Source organism: Lagenorhynchus albirostris, chromosome 19 (assembly GCF_949774975.1).
Source record: "Lagenorhynchus albirostris chromosome 19, mLagAlb1.1, whole genome shotgun sequence".
Classification (NCBI taxonomy): domain Eukaryota; kingdom Metazoa; phylum Chordata; class Mammalia; order Artiodactyla; family Delphinidae; genus Lagenorhynchus; species Lagenorhynchus albirostris.
The window spans coordinates 18,360,752-18,383,441 of NC_083113.1; the positions used below are offsets into that span (position 1 = coordinate 18,360,752).

The window sequence follows — 22,690 nt, forward strand, 5'->3', positions numbered from 1 at the left end:
GGCCAAGGAACGTGCCCCTTGGTTTCTAGTTTTCACCTTTCACAAATTTCATTACCCAAAATTCCAGGTTTGAAGGATTAGACCTTCAGGCTCAGCTCTCAGAGTGAGGGTCCTGGAGGAGCCCCGACGGCAGCCAGGGGACGCACTCCAGGATGGGACGCCCTGGGGTTGTCTCTGGGGCTTTGAGGGCTCAGCCTGGAGCTAAAGGGAGAGGCCCTGCCAGGCTCGGGACCTCCCAGCTCTGATCAAGGCTCTGTGACGCGCAGAGCTGTAGACCTAGAGACCCAGCTGCGACCCCTCAATCACACCCACAGCCACCCAGCTCCTGACACATCCACACAGTATGACACACACACACACACACACACACACACACACACACACGGCCCTTGTAACATCTGCCTCCCCACCCCAGGCACGTCACACGCACAGCTGAATTGGACGGCTCCCCAGAGCCTGGAGAAATCACTACCGGCCCCCTTTCCGCATCACCTGCTGGGTCCCTTCTCCAGGGATCTGCCTTGGAGCAGCTGCAGGCTGGCTCTGCTCCAGCCTGGCCCCTAGCTGGGGTTGGCCTGGGTGGGGCCCCTCCCTCTGGGCCCCCTGGAACAGCCGCGGAGAGGAGGGGCTGCTGGGGATGGCCCGGCCCCCTTCCCCTCCCCCTCCCCCAAGCGGCCACTCTGGGCAACTCCAGGCTTGCTAGGCCCGCCATAGGCAGCAGGCCCTCAGCAGACCCTCTTCTGCCCTGAGGGTTCCAAGGGCGGCAGGCGGGAAGGAGACTGGTGCAGGGGGCAGGCCCAGGCCTGGCCTCCACCCTCTCCAGGGCCATCTCCGGCAGATGGGGCCCACGCAGCAGCACCCTCTGGGCCCGCTCCTGCACTCAGTGGGGGAGGGGTGTCCTCCAGGCTGCAGGCGCACATTCTAAGGTGTCTTCAATTATTCACAGACACTTGGAAGAGATGCCTGCCTGCTGGAACCCGGCAGCCATCCATGGAGGACGGCTTCCGGCTCCTCTGGCGGGATGTCAGAGGGGTCCTGGGTGTCTCTATCCAGGATGGGAGGCCCACTGTGAACGCGAGGCCCCCCATGCTGTCCACGGGGAGAGAGGAGCTGGCCCAGCATCTTCCCCTTCTGAAAGGCTGCATGGCGTTAGGGGCCCCACGCCAGGGTGCAGACACTACCTGTGGGTCAGGGTCTCTAGGGAGGAGGGGGAGGCAACAAAGCAGGAGGCAAGACGGGCCGGGCCAGGGAGTCTGGGGTAGGGTTTGGGTTTCATGGGCAGGAGCCAGTTTAGGGCCTGGGTGGCTGGTAACCAGGGGAACTTGGTCAAGGGCATGTGGTCAAAGGCCAGGGTCGTGGAAAGCCTGAAGCCAGAGGAGCTGGCCTCACCCAGGGCCTGCAGAGTGGCTGTTGTGAGCCCCCATGAAGGGCTGGGGCACTGAGGAGGAAGGGTCTGCACCTGTTCGTGCCCGGGACGTGAGACCTACACCAGGGAGAAAAGTGTCCACATCCTGTTCCTGCCCACCCAGTCGCCCCGTTCCCATCCCATCAACACCCACTTTATCCCCTCCACACTCTCAGCCCCTGCAGCTTGGATGGGGCAACACCACACACACACACAGAGGGACATGTGATCCAGCTGGACCAACCAGCTTAGTGACAAAGCTAGGTGATAATGGAGGCCTGGAGATGCCAGGGCCACCCCCCTGGGGAGAGGCTGCCTGGGAGTGAAGCCCATAAAGCGAAAGCAGAGGCGAAGAATGGAGAAGCTGAGTTCTGATGACGGAGACAGCACCTGAACACAGCCCTACCTGATGCCGTCCATTTCAACTGAGATGTCCCTGTCAACCCAGGACCCTTCTCCCTACGGATTCTCCTCCTCTCTCTGGCACCTGCGCTCTCCAGCAGGAAAGGTACAATGGGTGAGAACAGAGCTCCAGCCACCACTCCTCCCTTCTAGCACCAGCTAAGGGGGGAGCGACACTGAGATGGCCCAGGGTAGGGCATCCTGCAGGCACCCCTCTCCCGGAGGGAGGACTCAAAGGGGTACCCAAGGGGGCTGCAGCCTCTGGCATGTACAGCAGCACCCTGATGACAAACAGAGGCACCTGGCACACACCTTCATGACACACACATGCGTAGATACATACGTGCCCAGACACCGGCTTCTAAACGCCTGCGCACGCACACACACGGACACTCACGCAGACACACACACACATACAGACACACACATTCCCAAACAGATGTTCACAGTCATATGCACACACTTACAGATACGCCCTCAGGCACACCCCAAAGGCCAGGCGTTCACGCTCTAGGCTGCTCACACGCACATGTGCACTCACGAGCCCAGGGCATGCTCACGTTCCCACGGTGGGATTGCGTGTTGGGAGTGGAAGTGTGACCTGCTGAGCACTCTCGGCCTGCAGGGGAGTGGGACAGAGCCTGACACTGCCTCCTGGTCGCCAGCAGGCCTCGGAGGAGAGCCGTGGATCTCGGGAAGGGTGAGTGCCAGGTGGAAAATGAGGAGCTGTCACTCAGCACTTAGTGTGCTCATACCAGCAGCCTGCGCCGGGGTGAGCTACGGAATTCAAGGAGCAGGGCAGGAAAGGGCCGCGCAGGGGTGCGGGGCGGGGTGCTGCGTCAGCAGTTACGCTCGGCTGGGGAACAGTCCTTTCTCTCCAGAGACCTCGTCTCAGCAGTCACGCCCCTTCCAGGTTTGTGTCCCAGTCGTGAGGGCCCAGCCCAGGTTGGAGAGGGGAAGGGGCGTAACCAGCGAACAGAGGGAAACTTGATGACAAGACCACAGGAACACTGGGTGTGAGGAAATGTCAGCATTTGGGCCTTTTCCCTGGAGATACTGGAAAAATGAAGCTTTCTCTCTTTTTCCTGAAAGAATTCAGTCCACAGCCAGGGCTATAGCTTCAGTCTATCAATTAGCCTTTATTGACCTCCCTGTGACTTCCTCCTTATAGTGCATTTACCTATCCATCCATCCATCAGTCTGTCTGTCCATCCATCCATCTACCCACTCACCAACCTGCCCACCCATCCATCCATCCAACTGTTGATCTGTCCATCTGTCCATCCAGTTGTTCATCCATCCACCTACCTACCCATGTGTCCACCCACCCACCCATCTGTCCATCCATCCATAGGTCCTTCCTTCTTCCCTCCCTCCCTCTCTCCCTTCCTTCCTTCCTTCTTTCATCTGTCCATCTATCCATCCTTCCATCCATTCAACAGTTATTAAGCACTTAGCAGGTGCTAAGTCCTGCATCCTTTATGGTGATGGGAGGTGAGAAGGTGGCTGGAGGTGGACAGAGACAGGAACAGACCTGGGCCCTGTCCTGAGGGTGCCCAGTCTTGGAGGACAGAGGACCGAGAACTGAGGGTAGACCAGACTGTTGTGAGCAGGCTCAGGGCGCCCTCTGCTGGTGGCAAGGCACATGCACAGCTCTAAAGCCAACGGGGGCTCTAGGGACCTTGGAACTGGGCTTCAGCTGGTGGTCACAGGGCTCCCAGAAAGGGTCCTGAGGGACCACCAGTGTTCCCACAAAGTTTTCATTTGTGGATATGTGGACTTTGGGCTTCCTGGTGCTACATGCCAGTCACATCTGGGACAAATGGCTTTGAACCTGGGGATGGCCACAGGCACAGGCCAAGGACAAACAGAACATGTCTGGTCCGACCAGGCTTCGGCCGCCCTTGCTTGGGCCAGGTCCGAGCACCATTTCTCCCTGTGTCCAGGCTGAGCCAGAGCACGGCCATCCCTGTTGTGGGCTCCCCCACTTCTGACCCCAGTTCCCAGGCTAGGCTGACCCTGCAGGGGGAAGGGAACCAAGGGGTGGCATTTAGGCTAGGCAGGCAAGGTCCTGCCCTTGGTAGCTCTGGCCCTGCACACCTTTGCCTGCCCAGCTCCCTGCCTGCTGCATCCTCATGGCTTTGGAGTGGAGACGTTGCCCAGCTCTCATCAGGGCAGGTGCTACAGTCCCCATGGGAGCCCCAGAGGGTTAAAAGAGGGAAAAGGTTGCCCCCTGCAGCGAGCAGACACCAGGACTGGCAGCAGAGCTTCGGCTGGGCGTGACTTTGGCTGGCGAACTGCAGCCCACGGGATGGAGTGCGGTGTGTATGTATGTGTGTGTGTGATGTGTGTGTGTGATGTACTGTGTGATGCGGGGTGTGTGTGCGTGTGTACACGTGTGGGTGTGTGTGGACCGCAGGGCCCACACGGCTCCTCCCTGCCCCTCCCAAGGTACCAGGAACCTCAGGTCCTTCCCCTCCTCTGTCAGGCCGGTTCTCTGGTCGGGAAGGTCTGGCCGGGAGTTCCCACCGCTCAGAGGGGTAACTCCAGCCTCTGCAGGAGAAAGCCACTGAGGCACACAGCGGGGCTGCCCCACCTCCCAAACGCTGCCCGTGGAGCAATCAGTGCTGAAGCTCTCGCAGCGGGGAAGCCGGAGCCCAAGTGTCTCCTTGTGGCCCTAAGCCTTCCCATCGTCACCCAGCAGCTGACACGCTGAGTGTGCAGCGGCACTGTCACGACACAGGCCGGCGGCCTCTCTGGTTGGCTGGAGAGATGTTTGCAGGAGACAGTCACAGGCCGTGTAAAGCCCGGCTTGTTGTGCGTGGTTCTGGCCCCCCTGCACACCTGTCACCCCCTACCCAGGGAACCCCAAACACCTACCCCTTCCTAGCTTTGGGCAAACTCCATTCCTCTCAGCTTTGGACACTGAATCTGCCTCACATCTTTCAAGGACATTCCCCGTTCCTTTTCCCTAGAACAATTCCAAAGGAAGCTCAGGATTTCCAAAACAGAAGCCAAAAGTAGGGGTGGGCGTCTCCTCAGATACAAACCCGCTCCCTCACAAGGACACAGAGACTCGGAAGGAAAAATTCAACTGGGACTAAACACAGATGACTGTCACCATGGCTTATCCGGCAACTCGGCACAGCCCCTTCCTGCCTGCCCTGCAGGTTCCCCTCCCTCACAGACACAGGGCCCCCTACCGCAGGCCTGTGTCTCCCTCCAAGCCTGTCCTTTTCCCCCGTGGAGAGGCCTTGCTCTGATCCAGCTTCTCCAGTTTAAGGCCCCCCGCCTCCCGACCCACATCCGGCTGACAGAAGGTATTTGCCTTATATCAAGGGAAGTGTAAACGGTTTTTAAAAAACATTTTAGCAGCTTCAGCAACAGTTTGGAAAACATGTATTATTTTGAAGGTGTCCGATGCCCCCCCCCCCCCACCGTCTCTGGCTCTAGAGTGTCACACCTGTGACACCACCAGGGGGAGAGGGGCTGGCAGGCAGGGCAGTTCCAGGCCCTGGAACCAAGCCTGGGGTCCAGAGCCCGCCGTCACGCACAGCAAGAGCTGGGAATCTCCTTCCCTCTCTCCCAGCAGCAACAGGGATTCAGGATTCAAAGGGCAGCTCCATAGGCCTCACCCACAGCCGTGCTCTCAGCCCAAACCCACCCCCTCAAGCCCTAGATGGCTATAGCTCCTGTCCATTGGGTCCAATGGGGCCCGAGAGCCCCCGGCTGAGTCCGCGCTGCTTCTGTGCCCTCCCCTGCAGACCAGGAGGTTTCTGGGTGGACACAGTGGATTGAACGTATACATTTATCTCATCGTCCTCCCAAGATTCTAGTGTAATGACAGCCAAGGAATAAAACAGACAGAGGCCCATGGGAGCAGAGACCTGGAGGGGGACAGCAGCAGATGACAGATTCCAACAGATTTTTGGAAGTTGGAACGTGGCTGGAGGGTGGTAACAGATTCCACAAGGTGAAGGAGATGTGTAGCTGAGCTTGCAGAGGTGCGGACGGAGGGTCGATCTGTGTCACGGAAGCCAGGACTTGGAGAGGCACAGCTGCCAGGGTTGATGTGTAGGCTTGAAAGCCCAGCAGCCCCGCAAACTGTCCCCTAATCACCACCTGCACCCTGACCCCACCCGGCAGGAGATGGAAGATCTCACCTCTGATGAGACTGCAAAGGGCCTGAGGACTCCAGGCTGGGAGGGGAGCAGGGCAGCTCTGAAACAAGAGGATTACCTGCATATACCAGGGGTCTCCCCCTCAGGCTGGAGACTGCAAATCTCTCTGTTATGGGTTAAGTTGCGTCCTCCCAAAATTCATATGTTGAAGTCCTAACCCTCAGTACTTCAGAATGTGACGGACAGGGACTTTAAAGAGGCAATGAAGTTAAAATGAGGTCATGTGGGTAGATTCTAATCTAATATAACTGGTGTCCTTATAAGAAGAAGAAAATCAAATACAGATAAAGACAGATCATGTGAAGACACAGGGAGGAGACGGCCAGCTGTAAGTCAAGGAGAGAGACCTCAGAAGAAAGCAACCCTGCTGACACCTTGATCTTGGATTTCTAACCTCCAAGACTGTGAGAGAATAAATTTCTGTTGTTTACGCCCCCCAGTCTGTGGTAGTTTGTGGCAGCCCTAGCAGATAAGACACTCTCCCTTGGAAGACTCCAGTCAGAATGGCTGATTCCTCCCCACACTTCATGAAGTAAAGCCCTGCCCCCGACCTTACTACAAACAATCAGGTGTTTGGTGACCTGCTCTCAACTGTGAATCGATATCTAAGGGTCATCAAGCATCTGAGGACAGCCTCCAACACGAGAGAGACCAAAAGAAGCAAACAGATAAAGATGACCCTAGAGGAAACAGAAATAATTCATGAACCAGCCAAAGACTGCAAACACCATTTCGTGTTTAAATAAACCAATGGGACATCTTTACAATGAATACCATAAGGCTGTTAAAAAGGGTGAAAATAATCTTTATGTGTCTATGTGGAAAGAGGTCCACCATGTAGCATTAGGTGAAAGAAAATAGATTACAGTGTGCAGAATGTGACTGCGTTTACGCAAATTACACGTACATAAGGGCCTGGCAGAGGGTGGTAGGCAGGCTTGCAGTGTTTATGGGTTGAGAATATCTTCTAAATGGACTCACACATGTCTACGGCTTTCCTGACCTCCAGGCTTGCCCAGTTACCTCTGGACCCATAGAGGCATTCGTGTTTGACCTGGAGGCCCAGGAACTCATATACCTGCCTGAAGAGGCCAGCATGAGGCCAGGCACACAGCAGATGCTCAGTGACTGCTTACTGGATAAACAGATGGATGGATGGATGGATGGATGGATGGATGGGAGGATGGCTGGCTGGTTGGACACGATCACAGGATCATGCAGGTAGCTGGAGGACAACTGAGGTCAGCTAACCCAGCAAGGAGGTGAGGGGCATCCTGGGCGCTGAGCTGTCTGCCTGCTGAAGACCTGCACACCTCTAGGACTCCTGTCACCTCCTGTCTGAGCAGAAAGCGATGCCCAGAAAAGACGTTGAACCTGTTGAGTTGCTAAGGCAACCAGAAGCATGCTGGATGCAGAGCCGACAGTCCCAGGAAGTCTTATCTTCCATTTCTTAAATCACAGCCCTATCAGCCCTACCTCAAGGCCTGTCCCTATCAGTTCAGAAACCAGCCCTCTGGGTCTGCTTTCCCTCCCTGACCCCAGTTCCAGGAGAAGTTGCGAGATGCCAGCCAAGACCCCTAGGTTCCCCACCCCTGGGAATGGGAGTCCCAGCTCCCGAAAGAGCTCAGATCATGCAGGGGACAAGGCATGGGATGGCACAACCAGAGAGTGAATTGGGAGCTGCAGGCCATTCACAGAACACCCATGGCTTGGACCAAACAGCAGCGCTGGGAGAGTGAGGGAGGGGAGGACCAAGGGTGAGCCAGTGACGTGTGTGAAGACAGGGCTGGAGTTCTTTACTGGCTGGAGCAGAGGGGCAGCTCAGATGGCAACAGGGCAAACATGAAAACAGCCGGGCGAGCATCCTGGATAAGCCGTCTAGAGCGAAGTGGGTGTGTGGGAGAAGGCGCTGGGGTTAGGGGCCTGTGGAGGGAGGGGCTGGCTGGGTTTGCAGGGAGGGTGCAGTGGGGACACTGTGTTGGAGACAGTGTTGTGTGTCAGCAGGCTGTGCCTTCCCCCTGATGGGCAAGGCTGCTCTGCGAAGCCGGAGAAGTTCTGAGGCTTCGGGCAGTGTAAGCAAGCCTGGCGTCAGGATCCCACCCCAGGAGGCGGGATAGGGAAGGCGGGGCTGGAACAGGGGCCATGGGGAAGGCAAAGCGAGGGACACACCCAGCTGGGTCAGGTCCCAGAGTAGAAGAGCAAGAGATGAAAGAGCTGTCAGGATTCTGGAAGGACCCAAGCCTGGGCTTTGTCATCTGATGATGAAGAGATGTTTGCCTGTGACCTCTGATGAGGCCTGGAAGCAGCCTGCCCCTCTCTCTAAGGCTTGCTGGGCCATAAAAGTCTCCTAAACCAGTGTGTCTCAACCTCAAAGCGCATTCAAACCACCTGGGAATCTTATCAAAATGCAGATTCTAATTCAGTAGATCTGGCGGCAGGCCCTGGAGTCTGCATCTTTAGGAAGCTCCCAAGCTTTGCGGCTGCTGCGGGTCCACAGCCACACTTTAAGTAGCACGATTCCAATTATGAACCCTTGCTGCTGGCAATGCAGAATCCTGGGCCCCACCTAGACCCAGAGAATCAGAATCTGCATTTTAGCAGGTTGTCCAAATGATCTGTAGTTATGTTAAATTCTGAGAAACGCTATTCTGAATCCAATGGCTTTCAAATCGCTTGCACGGCGGAGTTGCCTGGGGAGCTCTGCAAACTTCCGCTGCTTGGATCTCTTCCCCCAGAGATTCAGATTTGATTGGTCTTAGGCATGGGGCAGCTTGGGCATCAGCTTTTTAACATCTCCACAGGTAACTCTAACGCGGAGCCCAGGCTGAGAACTGTTATTCTAAGTTGTGGCTGCCCCTCCCGGTGCCAAGGTAGATGGAAGCTGTGGTATGCAGGCTGCCCTCACCCAGCCCTGCGCTCCTCAGCCAGGCTCTGTCTGGAACCCGTGGCTCAAAAACACCTGGCAGATTCAAAACCCCAATCTCATCCTCTCCGGCAATAACAGTTTGAAATGCTCGGGTTTTGCCTGGTAGCTACATGCCTCAAAGAATGAAGACCCTGGGGAGGGAAAGAGGGTCGTGCTGGTGAGCATGCCCCGGTGGCATTTGAGATGGTGCCTCAAAGACAGCTGAGGAGGGAGCCTGTCACTTCACTACTGCTGCGACGGTACCTGCCAGGGTCACCAATCCTTGTTCTTCTGCTTGGAGAGAAGATCCTGGAAGATGTGGCACCTCCACAGATCCCCACGGACTGGGAGAAGCCACAGGTGGCAAGTGGAACCTCATTTCACCCACCCACTGAGCTACACTGGTTCCTGAAACAGCAGCGAGCGTCGCCAGGCTACAGATCCTTCACGTGTGTCAGGGATGGAGGGACCTGCGCCAGGTGATGCTGGGGTTACCTATGGCAGGTAGGGGCTGTGAGTACCAGAAACCCCAATGCTGGGCTCAGGGCCTCATTGCTGGTGCGTGGCTGCTGTCCATGGGGTGAGGGCCCACACTGGTTGGACAGTCTCCATCTACATCATTTCTGAAGGCATCACAGACTAGGGGGCTATGGGGTTTTATAGCATGCTCCTATAAATGAGGTTGGACAGATGGTGGAGAGAGAGATATACAGATAGACAGGATGCAAGGGCAGAGGGTGACCAGGGCAGGAGCTAAGCAGGGTTCCAGCACCTTAGCTGGCGTGAGGGGAGTCCTGAGACTACAGCAAGGACGTCCTCTCTCCAGCTTTTGGCTCAGGGCTGCCCCCACTCAGGGTGAGGTGTTTCCACTCTTAGGCTTCTGTGGGACAATCTGCCTAAAGTAAGGTCTAAAATTAAGGCCCAATATCACATGCTGCCTTGACACCTGGTGAAATCAGGAGGGCCTCCAATGGCCCCACTGCAAGTCCCCTCCCCACTCTGCTCCTGCAGATGAGGTCCCCTAGCTAAACAACACCTATCAAGGGGACCAGGCACAGTTTCTGCTTTCCCTGAGGAGCAGGTTTCAGTGCCCTACCAGCCCATGGAATTATTCAAACAAATCAATGACATCCTCCCATGGGAACCAGGGGGCACCCCACCCTCTTGATACTACTAGCTTGCCTCCCACAGCCCCTGCTTGTTCTCTCTCCATGTGACCATAGGGGCAAGGCGTGCAGTGTCCTTCTTCCCCAGGCTGTGAGTGACTAATCAATGGCTGTGGAGCTCATCTGTCCAGTGTTGAGGGTTCACCATCCCCATAACCATAGGCTGGGAAGCCTCTTTTACCAGTGAGGTGAATAGGAGGTGATTAAACAGGTGCCCAGCTCTAAGAGTGGGGCTACACTGAGAGGGGCCAGTGCAGAGACTCAGAAGATATACATTATACTTCCAGAGCTGAGCTGCATTTGAAAATAAAGTCCAAAGTTTATTACTATCCCTATTTTCCTCCCTAACAAGATTAAGATCTTAGAATGCTTAAATCCAATTACTGTCCCCATACACACTTCCATGTTATTGCAGTTCCTAAACTTGCAAAATGAGTGTTTATTTTTTTTTACAGTAAATATTCACATTTATCTACATACCTACAACTTATTTCCTTACCATTATTTCTTGCATCCCATTCTTTCTGGTTAAATTTTCTTCTTACAGAATTACACTTACACAGTGACTTATCATCAAAATAAAGCCACTTCCGGGAGGGAGGGGAGTGCTAATGATAATTACACCAGGCCACAGGTATAAATCGGGGCTGTCCCAAGCGAACTGGACCCACGGGGAGAGGGTTTGATGCCTTCTGAGGGTGCTATTTATAGAGAGGCTGCACCCCAGTTCAGCACCTTAGTCAGGCCAGAGACCTCACCTCCTGTCTTTGTAGACATCAAGACCCCAGTCCTGGAGGTGGGACGTCTAGAATGACTGAGTGAGGAGCTCGGCAAATTCCTTCCCTCAAAGAAATGACAGAACAGGAAAAAAAAAAAATCAAAACAACTGTTTAAGAACTCTGGAAATTGACCAACGGTATACAACATATTAGGAAACATTTATTCAAGAACTTCTACTGAACTCTAGGAAGACTAAGGTAAGCCTATGGCATTTTAGCCTGGGGCTGCTTCCATCACCCTGACTCAGTTCCCTGGTGGTTGAAGTTCTACCAAGGTAGAGCAGGCCAAGAAGATGGAAACATTCTATGCCCAGGAATGTTGCTGAAAATAATAATTCCAAATTCTCAGCTAGCCCAAGGTTGCGATATGGGTTGAGGGAAGCAATAGACCATGCAGAAATTTAAAGTGAGATCTAGGAAATGAGACAACTAAAGTGGACTCCAGATAAAACCATGCTTAGAGGGAAATTTATAGGTGTAATATCTATATTAGAAAAGAAGGATCTCAAATTAATGACCTAAGCTTCTGCCTTAAGGAACTAGAAAGAGAAAAGAAGAGCAAACTGAACTCAAAGCAAGGAGATAAAAGGAAATAATAAATATCAGAGTAGAAATCAATGAAATAGAAAACAGAAAAAACAAAAAGACAAAAACAGTGAAACTAAAAGCTGGTTCTTTGAAAAGATCTACATAATTGACAATCAGGAACAAAAAAGGGGCCATCACTAACGAATATAAAGAAATACTATCAACATTTTTATGCTAACAAATGAGACAACTTGAGTGAAATAAACAAAGCCCTAGAAAGACATAAATTACTGAAGCTGACTCGAGAAGAAACAGAAAATCTGAATAGACCTATAGCAAAGAAATTGAGTTAGTAACTTAAACATCTTCCAGCTCCAGATGGCTTCATTAGCAAATTCTTCTAAACATTTAAAAAAGAAATAATGCCAATCCTTCACAAACTCTTCCAGAAAAATAAAGGAGGAGGAGGAGGAAATACTCTCAACTAATTCTAAGACCTATGTTAATCCAGTACCAAAGCCAGACAAAAAACATCACAAGAAAAGAAAACTACGGACAACTATCCCTTAAAAAATTCCACAACACAGGGACTTCCCTGGTGGTCCAGTGGCTAAGACTCTGCACTGCCAATGCAGGGGGCCCAGGTTCAATCCCAGGTCAGGGAACTAGATCCCACATGCTACAATTAAAAGATCTCACATGCCGCCAACTAAAGATCCCGCACGCGGCAATGAAGATCCCACACACCACAACTAAGACCCGGTGCAGCCAAAGAAATAAATATTAAAAAAAAAAAATTCCACAACACAATCCTAGCAAAATGAATCCAGTAACAAATAAAAAAAGATTATGTACTATGACCAAGAGGGATTTACCTTAGGAATGCAAGGTTGATGTATTAATGTAATATATTATATTTACAGAATAAAGGATAAAACCATAAAACATCTCAATAGATGTAGAACAAGCATCTGACAAAATCCAACACCCATTTAGGGTAAAAAAAATTTTTTTTCAACAAACTAGCAATAGAAGGAAACTTCCTCGGACTGGTAAAGGTGATCTACAGAAATCCTACAGCTACCATTATACTTAATGGTCAAAGGCTGAATGAACGCCTTTAAGATCAGGAATAAGGCAAAGACGTCCACTTTCACCACTTCTATTTCAGATTGTACTAGAGGTTCTAGCCAGTACAATCAGGCATGGGGAAAAAAAAGGCATTTAGATTGGAAAAGTAAAACGCTCTTTATCTGCAGACAACATGGCCCTGTATTTAGCAAATTCCAGGGAATTTTCACAAAAAGAACTAGAATTAATCACCAAGTTGCAAGGTACAAGATCAATATAGAAAAATCAATTTTATCTCTTTATATTAGTGATGAACAGTCCAGAAATGAAATTAAGAAAAACAATTTCAGGAAATTCCCTGGTGGTGCAGTGATTAAGAGTCCGCCTGCCAATTGCAGGGGACATGGGTTTGAGCCCTGGTCCGGGAGGATCCCACATGCGGCAGAGCAACTAAGCCCATGCACCACAACTACAGAAGCCCATGTGCTCTAGGGCCTACGAGCCACAACTACTGAGCCCGCGTGCCACAACTACTGAAACCCACACGCCTAGAGCCCATGCTCTGCAACAAGAGAAGCCACCGCAAGGAGAAGCCCGCCCACCGCAATGAACTGTAGCCCCTGCTCGCTGCAACTAGAGAAAGCCCACGTGCAGCAACGAAGACCCAACGCAGCCCCCCCCCCGAAAAAAGAAAAAAGAAAAACAATTTAATTCACTATAGCATCAAAAAGAATAAAATACTTAGGAATAAATTTAACAAAAGAAGGGTAACACTTGTATACTGAAAGCTATAGAATATTGCTAATAGGAACTAAAGAAGGTCTAAATAAACGGAGAGGCATTCCACATTCACGGATTGGAAGACTCAATATTGCTAAGGGTGCAGTTCTTCCCAAGTTGACTGTTGGATTCAATGCGATACCTATCAAAATCTCAGCAGGCTTTTTGTTGGCAGGATAGGCTGATCCTAAAATTTACATGGGAACTTACACTGTCTTTACAGAGACTCAGAATAGTCAAAACAATTTTGAAAAAGATGAACAAAGCTGGAGGACTTATACTTCCTGATTTCACAACTTATTACAAACCCATAGTAATTAAGACATTGTCCTGTTGGTGTAAGGATCAACAAATAGATCAATGGAATAGAATTAAGACACCAGAAGCAAACCTTCACATTCAAGACCAATTTATTTTGACCAGACTGGCAAGATAATTCAATGGGGAAAAGATAGCCTTCAATAAACAGTGCTGGGACAATTGGATATCCACGTGCAAAAGACCATTACCTCACACAAAACACAAAAATTAACTCAAAATGGATCATGGACATAGATGGAAGAGCTAAAACTATAAAACTGTTAAAGGAAAACATAGGGGAAAATCTTTATGACTTTAAGTTAAGCAGAGATTTCTTAGATACCAGGCCAAAAGAATGATCCATAAAAGAAAAAAAAATGAACTGTAGTTCTTCAAAGTTAAAAACGTTTGCACTTTAAAAGACACCATAAAGGGGGCTTCCCTGGTGGCGCAGTGGTTGAGAGTCCGCCTGCCGATGCAGGGGACGCGGGTTCGTGCCCCGGTCCGGGAGGATCCCACATGCCGCGGAGCGGCTGGGCCCGTGAGCCATGGCCGCTGAGCCTGCGCGTCCGGAGCCTGTGCTCCGCAACGGGAGAGGCCACAGCTGTGAGAGGCCCGCGTACCGGAAAAAAAAAAAAAAAAAAAAAAGGCACCATAAAGAAAATGAAGACGAACCACAGACGGGAGAAATGATTTGCAAATCGAATAAGTACTTGTATCTACAAAATAAAAATAACAACTCAAGAAAAAGACAACTCAATTTAAAAGGTGGGCAAAAGATTTGAATAGATATTTCACTAAAGAATATATTCAAATGACTTAAGCACGTGAACATATGCTCAATAACACTAGTCATTAGAGAATGCAAATTAGAACCACAATGAGATACCACTGCACACTCACTAGAATGCCTATAATTAGAAAGACAGATAATAACAAGTGTTGATGAGAATGTCGAGAAATTGGAACCCTCGTACATTGTTGGCAGGAATGGAAACAGTGTAGCCATTTTGGCAACAGTGTCTTTAAAAATTCAACATAAAGTTACTAAACAATCTAGCGCAATCTAGCAATTCTACTCCTAAGTATCTGCCCAAGAGAAATAAAAAACCTGCATGTGAATGTTCATAGCACTATTATTCATAACAGCCCAAAAGTATAAACAATCCAAAAGTCCATCAACTGGTGAATGGGTAAACCAAGAATCCATGGAATGGAATACTATTGAACAATAAAGAGGGATGAACTACTGATGCAGGCTACATGATGACAAGTGACCACAACCTGATGCTAAGTGAAAGAAGCCCGATGTAAAAGACCACATATTGTATGATTACATTTATGGGCAAATCGATAAAGACAGAAAGTAGATTAGTGGTTGCCTGGGGCAACAGGGAGTGACTGCAAAGCGCCTGAGAGATTTGGGATGGAAATTGGGGGCGGGGCAGAGGACAGTGGAAATATCCTAAAATTGGATCGTGGTGATTACAGAGCTCTGTAGATTTATTAAAATCCACTGAAGTGTACACTTAAAATACGTGACTTTTATGGCATGTAAATTATACCTGAATAAAGGTGTTTTGTAAAAAAAGGCTCTAGCCGCAGGCTCGGTGGCAGGCGACCCCTGGCACTCACTGCTGCTTCGCTAATCCGTCTCATTTTCTGGCTCCTGGGATTTCCCTTTCCTTCTGGAGTTTTAAGGAAGTTGTAGGTTCTGCTTTGCCCAGGGTGGGTGGGCACATCACCTCTGTCAGCCACACTACCGATATTTGCTTTCTTGGAATTCTGGCATTTTCTGCTTCCCGAGGAGGGCTGTGTGTTCCTCTCAGTGAAGCAAATGGAAGAAATGAAAAACGGGCTCGGGGGAGGGATGTTCCAGCCTGGGTGTGAGCTCCAACTGACCTCCAGCATTGGATCTGGCTCCCTCATCCCTCTGTCTAGGACACAGGATGGGTCAGATGGGGGGGTCATGCCACACTAATGCCCTTCCTTTCTCTTTCTCTGGTGCGTGGCAAGTCCCAGCACGGTTTCAGCCTCAGACGCTAATTTACAGGTCCCCAAGCGGGAGGAGGCAGTTCTCAACATCACAGGGCTCCTGGGACCAGCTTGCTTGGGAAGGAGGCGGGAGTCGGGTGGGGAACACCAGGAATTCCCCATCACCCTACTCACTGTTGAGTTCCATGAGCGCAGGGACCTCATGGTCCGGTTCGCTGCAGAATCCCAGTGCCTGGCCACGTTGGGACTGCTCTCGCCGACTTTCATCCCAGTCCCCAGGAAGGGACAAGGCCCACACACATTTTGCAAGCCCTGTATATTGTACCTGCTTGACGAGCAGACTTGGTTTAAGCCCAGAAAATCCTTTAATTACTGCTGCTACTTCTGGCCGGGTTCTGGGAAGGAACTAATTCGAGCAGCAGTCACTCGACCTGACTTATTAAGAATGTAATTTCATTATTTGGTCTGTCCCGGTCGCGGGCAGGGGGTTACAATAACTGGTTTTGCCAAGTTCCTGCTGGAATAGCAATTCATTCCTCACCCACTTCTGTGGTGACAACTCCCACGCTGCTGCCCGAGTCGCTCGTCCCAGCCCAGGCCCTGATTGTGTGCGTCCCACGCCTGCCCGTGGCAGGTGGGAACGTCAGTGTGCCCTCCAAGGAGGCGGCCACAAACTTCAGTGGGAAGCGTTCCCCATGTGAGCTGTGAGCCCGAGGCGCGCACACACCTCATGGTTGTGCACATACACACCTGTACACAGGATCGCGGATGAGAGCCAGACACACACACGTTCACAGAGGTCCCCGTCCTTCACCAGCTGATCTAGGCGCAAACCAGAACGTGTCTGCAACACACAGCAATGAGGTACACCCCACACATCAGCGTGGCACCGCGTGCAGGCTCCCAGGCTGGTCCTCCAACAGTGTGTGTCTCAGCTCTGAGCGGCTGTCAGTCACCCAGAAGACCCTGTGTCTTTGGGATCCAAAGACCCGGGTTCTAGTTTAGGCACTGCGACTTCCGGGCTGTGTAACCTTGGGCAAGTGACTTTGCCTCCTGTGCTTCAGTTTCCCTACCTATAAAATGGAGACAAGCAGCTGTGAGTGTGGAAATATCTATAAGGCAGGTAAAGTGCAGCGCCTGGGACACAGGAGGCACCTGGCACTCATACCATCGTCACTGCCCAGAACACACCCCCAGGTGCCACCTCCCTGGGTGCTACTGGGACTCTCAGGTCCCACTCACAGCCCCAGTGCCACTGCCACTTCCTGGCCCTTGCTTCCCTGGCACCTCCGCTACCCAGTCATCTTCTGGGCCCCCCAGGTCCCAGGCCTGAATGGTGAACAGTGATCTGGCAGGGCTCCTGGCCCCCTGAACTGGGCAGGGGCCCCTCGGGCTCTGGGAAGCCACAGTTGGTCAGCAGACACCTGGAGAAGCTCTGCCCAGCACTCGCTTGGGGCCTGGCTTGGAGTGAGTCCTGCTGGGGCTGCAAAGATAACGAGTTCCCTGCCCACCAGGGAGACCCACTACCTCTCTGTCCTGGGGTGGGGGTGGGGGGGGAGTAGCTAGGGAGGGTGGGAGGGGGCAAGTCTCAGCCTGAGGGAGGGCAGGAGAGTGGACACAGCCTCTCCTTCCAGCCCATCCAACCAACAGGCGGTGACAAGCGTGACCAACCAACTGTAAAAACACCTTCTAAAGTTTGAGCTGCCACTTAAAAATCAGAAGAAATTATATATGTTACAGATTCCTTGTTTCTTTGAAAAACTAAAAAATAAAAAGGAGGATCTGGCCACGCTGGGCCCGCATTCCACACGGCGCTCCTGGCTAAGGCTGAGCAGCGGCCCTGCCCCAGGAGCCAGGGACCATCTGTTCCCCCCTCCCCTCCCCCATCCCACTCCCTGGGGTCTCCCGGCCCTGGCAGCTCTGCGCTGATACATTTTCTGATGGGCCTGGTGACCCAACACCATTTTTTTAAATTGACATTCCCCCTCATCCCTTCCTCTTTCCTATCTCCCTCCCTGCGGGGCAGGCCCAGACCCTGAGGGCAAAGGTCGAAAGCACCCACAGATGCTTGTAGCCTTTGCAGAGGTAGGGTGGGGGTCCCAGACTCCTTCCAGGCTGCCTTTTCTTCCCAGGACCTAAGCACATTCAGACGCACAACCAAAACGTGGTGAGGGGTTCACAGATCACCCCCTCGGTCCAACCTAGCTTGGAAACCACCTGGGCTGAGAACCACTGGCCAGGGACTGGACCCTTGGCCTGCTTTGAGGACAACCAAGCTGGGGTGAGCAGGTAGCTTGGGCGGGGAGAGCCTGCTCTATAGGTGGCCGGTCTTCAGGACTGCTGAGGAGGGCTGGGAAATGCCACGGCTGGGCCGCAGGGCTCGGTAAGAGGCAGCCCACAGCTTCCTGCCTGGACCCCAGACGGAGAATGGGAAGACCCCCCCGGGGCTCTTCACCCCTCCGGCGGGAGCCAGCCAGCTGTTGGGGACAATGGAACCCATTTAAGTTCAGCTATTTTTCCCAGATAAATACAAACTTTTAAAAGCGAGAATCATCCACTGAGTTCTACCATGATTCAAGTTAAAACTGCAGAGCCATAAATCCTGGGAGATAAGCTTTACCATGCAAATACCAGCAGACAGGTAACGATGGGCTTCTGGCTTAGATGGCATCTGCCTGAGCACCCAACTTCCTGCAAAGATTTCGGGAAGGAGACCCACACCAACCGGAAGGCTACAAGAAAGGCAGCATCATAATAGGAGGGGCCGGCACGCCCACCCGGCAGGCAGTCGGTGCCCAGGTGAGAGCTCCCCTTGGCCTGGCCCGAGGGCATCCCTGATTGGCCCACCTCACCATGGACCCGCATCGGCCTCCAGAATCAGCCTCCGGCACTTCTGTTGTCATAACTACAACCATGACATTTTTGGGGTTTAAAAAAACAAGAACCAGCTATGGAGAAGGATGGCAGTCGTAGCAACAGCCTTGTCCTTAGACCAGGTTCTGGCAGAGAACCACTTCTCTGCCGCCCACGTTAGCAACCTAGGACTTCTGGAAGGTTAGCAGGGCCTAGATAAGCACATGTTAGGACCCGACCGGACCCTTCCCCAAGCTGGCGGTGAGATTCACTGTCTCCCTAGCCTCTCTCCCAGAGCCCTGAGACTGCAGACCACGTGGGGCTGAGTGGGGAGGCAAGCCAGGCAGGAGGCCACCCCCAGAGCCCCGTGCCACTTTGGGATTGAAGTCTCGCCCTGTCCTGCTCTCCCTGGCAGAGCTTCTGGGCTGAGTGGGGGGCCTGGCTCTGATGTCAGGTGACTGACTCCCCCTCCATCCCCCCACTGAAGATGCCTGGTTGGTGCATGGGCACAGAGGTGGGGAGGTGCGGGGTGCATGTCCCTGCTAATGCCGGCCCAGGTGCTCTCCCCACGGTGGCCCAGACGAGGTACTTCTGGGGCATCTCACACACAGATCTTGAGCCCTCGTCCTCCTCCCTGGATCCCTCCTATTCATTCTGGGCCGGGCAGATGGGAAAGGGGTCACCCCACACCTGAGCCCCGCTCTGGGCTCCCGGAGTCATGACTCACACCGCAGGTGAACAGAGCCTGATTCACCACCCAGGAGGGGGCTTGGCGGGGGGCGGGGGGGAACAATCAGCTGCTGTGGAGACACAACCTGAAACCGGGGCTTCCGGGGTTGGCATGAGCATCGGAACCGCCAGCCCAGCTCGGCCGCTCAGCCCTGCCCAGACCCGGACACAATGGGAGCCCCAGTTTCCCAGCTGCACTGTAATTTCAGAAGGTGTCTTTGTGTGGGTTTTATTAACCAAGACGCCAGAGGAGCCTTGGGGTTGGGGCGGGGAGTCCGGCTGCCAAGAAATCTGCTGGGTGTCGGCAAGAAATGCCCTTTGAGGAGACGGTGGAAAAACAGAAAATACAGGAACTGCTGACCGTGACATTAACCAGCAGCAACAGGTGAGGAGGGCAAAGGGCTTGGCAAGCAGGCAGATCTGGGTTCTGCTCCGGCCACTCTGGCTGTGGGACTTTGGGCAACTGACCTAACCTCTCTGAATGTAAGTTGAGGACAGGGATGCCTGCGTCTCACTGGGTGAAGGAAGATGAAATAAAGGCACCCGAGACAGTGCCTGGCGCCAATAAACGATAACTATTACTAGGTTTCCTGCACGCTGAAGCTTAATTACATTGTCTCATTTAAAAAATTATCATCGTACACGTGTGTGGAGCTCTGTGGTTTTCAAAGGCACCTTTGTCCATCACTTCATGAGAGCCTCACAGTGATCCTGTATTCTATTTTTAGCATTTTACTTTAGTTCCTTTAAAACATGTCTTGCTCTTATCGGATACGATTGTCCCCATTTTCCGTTCTGCTCTCCTTTTTAATTTCCCCACCCGTAGGAACATTTAGCATAACAATGCTGGGACCATTTTCTATTAATATCAGTTTTCAGATTACAGTGATAAGATGTCTGTTTCCTAATTTAATTCGGTGATTCCTGTTATTAGCTCCTACATGCTCATTATTTTTCACTTAGCATATTCGAACGCACCAGGGGAAAAGGGAGGCTCCAGCTGGAGACCTCCAGGGCGTCTTCTGCAGTGGGGAGCGAGGGACCCAGGAAATGGGGCCACAGCAGAGAAGCAGACGCCAGGGGGCTGCAGGCCGGGGCGGTGTCTCAGGTGAGAGAGGATGGGGGCAGAGAAACTTCCACTGAAGACGGGCCCGCAGTGGACACCCCTGAGGTCAGGGCGTCCCAGGGAGGGCTCTGTGAGGGTCCTCCCCCCAAAGCAGACTTCAGAGAAGGCTCTAAAACCAGCACCCCTGGGGCCTACCAGCCCCCCTGGGCTCTGGTGCCCACACTTGAGGGCTGTGTGTTCTGACATGGCCCCCCTTTCTGGCACTCATTGTCCAATTGCCGTGGAGGTCCCACGTCTGCCCCTCCATCAGTACTGTGCTCTGCACAACTCCAGGGGGCGCCCTTCACACCACAGTTGAAATCAACCCTACCCTGGAGTTAGCATAGAACACAGTGTGAGTAGTGCCCTCGAAATGTGCAGGCCCTGCCTCAACGCTCCCACCCGACCAAGGCGGGGCTCAGCCGTCGTGCCATGGGCTCTGGCCACCCCCGGTCCCCAACCATCCGATCGTCCACACTGACCCCACCAGTGTCCTTCCCTAGGCTGGCACAGTGATGGCTGGCCCGGCCCAGCACACTGCTCACCCTGTGGCACCAGGAAGAACCCCCCACAAAGCCACTCTGGAGTAGAGGAAAGGGGGGGGACAGGAAGCCCCAGGGCCACGCTTGGAAGGAGCACTGCTACAAGCATCCTGACCGCAGCCCTGACTTCGAGAACCCAGTGCGTTCTGTGACAAGGAGTGGGCATTCCAGAGAACCGAAAACTCACTGGGTGGCTTTAACCAGAGTTAAGTTTTCTTTGCTGTGGTCATAGAAAGGCGAGGCGAGGCAGGTGAGGCAGCCTTCGTGAGCCCTGGGCGGCGTTTGGTGAAGAGAGTTTGAACACACACGCTTGCAGGTGCGTTGTTTAGAAACACTGGGTTCTGAGAGTCCCAGCCCTGCTGATTTTGCAATGATATATTGCCAGCTACTTAACAGGACGGATCACTGCAATTACATGTCACTTCTGATATTCACAGTCACAACAAGGAGGTGTCAGTTTCACGAGGGTTGTAGGAAATATCTATGATGTTCCCAGTGCTGTTCGAAAAAGGTTTCAGGAGACAGACTCGACAGGATTCTAGTAAAACCCACCTGCCTGGGCAAAGCAGACAGCTCCATGGAAACTGGAGGGGCTGGCTCCCCTGGCCCGGGAAGGAGTGTGGGCTCAGGCACACCAGCTCCAGCAGGCTGCCCCTACCCCAAGGCCACCTTGCCCAGAGAAGGGGGAGGAGGGACGGCCACCGCGCTTCCGGTTACTCCATCACCCTCACGTGGGTGAGCTGTTGAGAGCGTCTCAGCAGTTACCCCTGTGGCCCTGGCTCACCCAGGGCTTTTGGCCTGGTGGTGTCTCAGGGCTACAAGGGGTCACACCTAGGCAAAGACAGTCATTGTAGGAACAAGACAAACCCTCTGACATTGACCCCCGCACATGGGCACAGGCAGGGCCATGTGTCCCTGGTAACCATGGAACCGAGAGTGAGGGCCACGCTCTCTCCAGCCAACGCAGCCCTGCCTCCAGGGAACCAAAGCAGGAGCTCTGTCAATTTCTGAGTCAATTCTGGCTCTGTTAATTCCTAACTGTGAGATATTGGGCACAATACTTAGCATCATGCACTCTGGAGAGAGACCACGGGCTCCCACTGAGTCTCATCCAAATCCACGTCACTGCTTCTGCCGGAGGTCAGCATCTCGTCACCTCTTGTGCCCTGGAGAAGGCCAACAAGCGATCCACAGCTCCCCTCCTCCAGGAAGCCCTCCCGACTCCTCCAGCCAGGACCTTGCCCTCGGGTGTGTGAGAGCGCAGGTGTGAGTGTGTGACCTGTGTGAATGAAGATGCAGGTGGAGGAGGGATGGGCAGGGTGGGAGCTTCCTGCTTTTCTCGCCTGTTCTTGTGACCTGTGAGTCTGGAACCCTGGATGGAGGAGTCACAGTGCAACTCCACACACCCTGCCCAGCATCTCAGATGCCATCTGCCCAAAAGAGAACATGTGGTCTCCAGCTCCCTCCTCTGACCACTCCCTGTCTGAAGTGTCTGCCTCAGTGAGTGGCACCCTAACCCCCATCTAGCAGAGACAGACACTCTGCGCTAGAGTCACCCTGAACCCTGACGGCTGCCTTCCTCACCCTCCTCGTCCTCTCACCCATGTGGTCACCAACTCTGGGGTTGCCGCCCCACGATGGCCCTGACCCACCCTCTCCAGTCCCTGCCTGCCTGCCCCAGGCCTTGCCATCTCTTCCAGTCTCCCTCAACCCCTCCCAGCCACTCTCCTTATACTTGTGTTCTCCCCCTCTGCCCACAGGTCCACGACATGCAGTCACTGGAGTGGGCTCTCCGGTGGCCACTGCACCCTCAGAATCCCCAGAGCTTTCCCGCTGAGCCTGCAAAGGCTCGCTCTTTGCAGTCTTCCAAGGGCTCAGGGGGCGCAGCGCCTGGCTGTGTCTTCAGCCCCTAGTCTGGATCCCCGGGTCTCACTCCAGCCCCTAATGCA

The 22,690-nt window shown here is 53.0% G+C and overlaps 1 protein-coding gene and 1 non-coding gene across 2 annotated transcripts in view; one reads left to right on the forward strand and one right to left on the reverse strand.

Moving 5' to 3' along the window:
- Positions 1 to 22,690, reverse strand: part of CHST8 (carbohydrate sulfotransferase 8) — a 120,741-nt gene that overhangs the window by 36,393 nt on the left and 61,658 nt on the right. The gene's annotated exons all lie outside the window — the stretch shown is intronic.
- TRNAG-GCC (transfer RNA glycine (anticodon GCC)) lies at positions 11,959 to 12,031 on the forward strand. Its single transcript has one exon. It is a non-coding gene; the product is annotated as a tRNA-Gly (tRNA).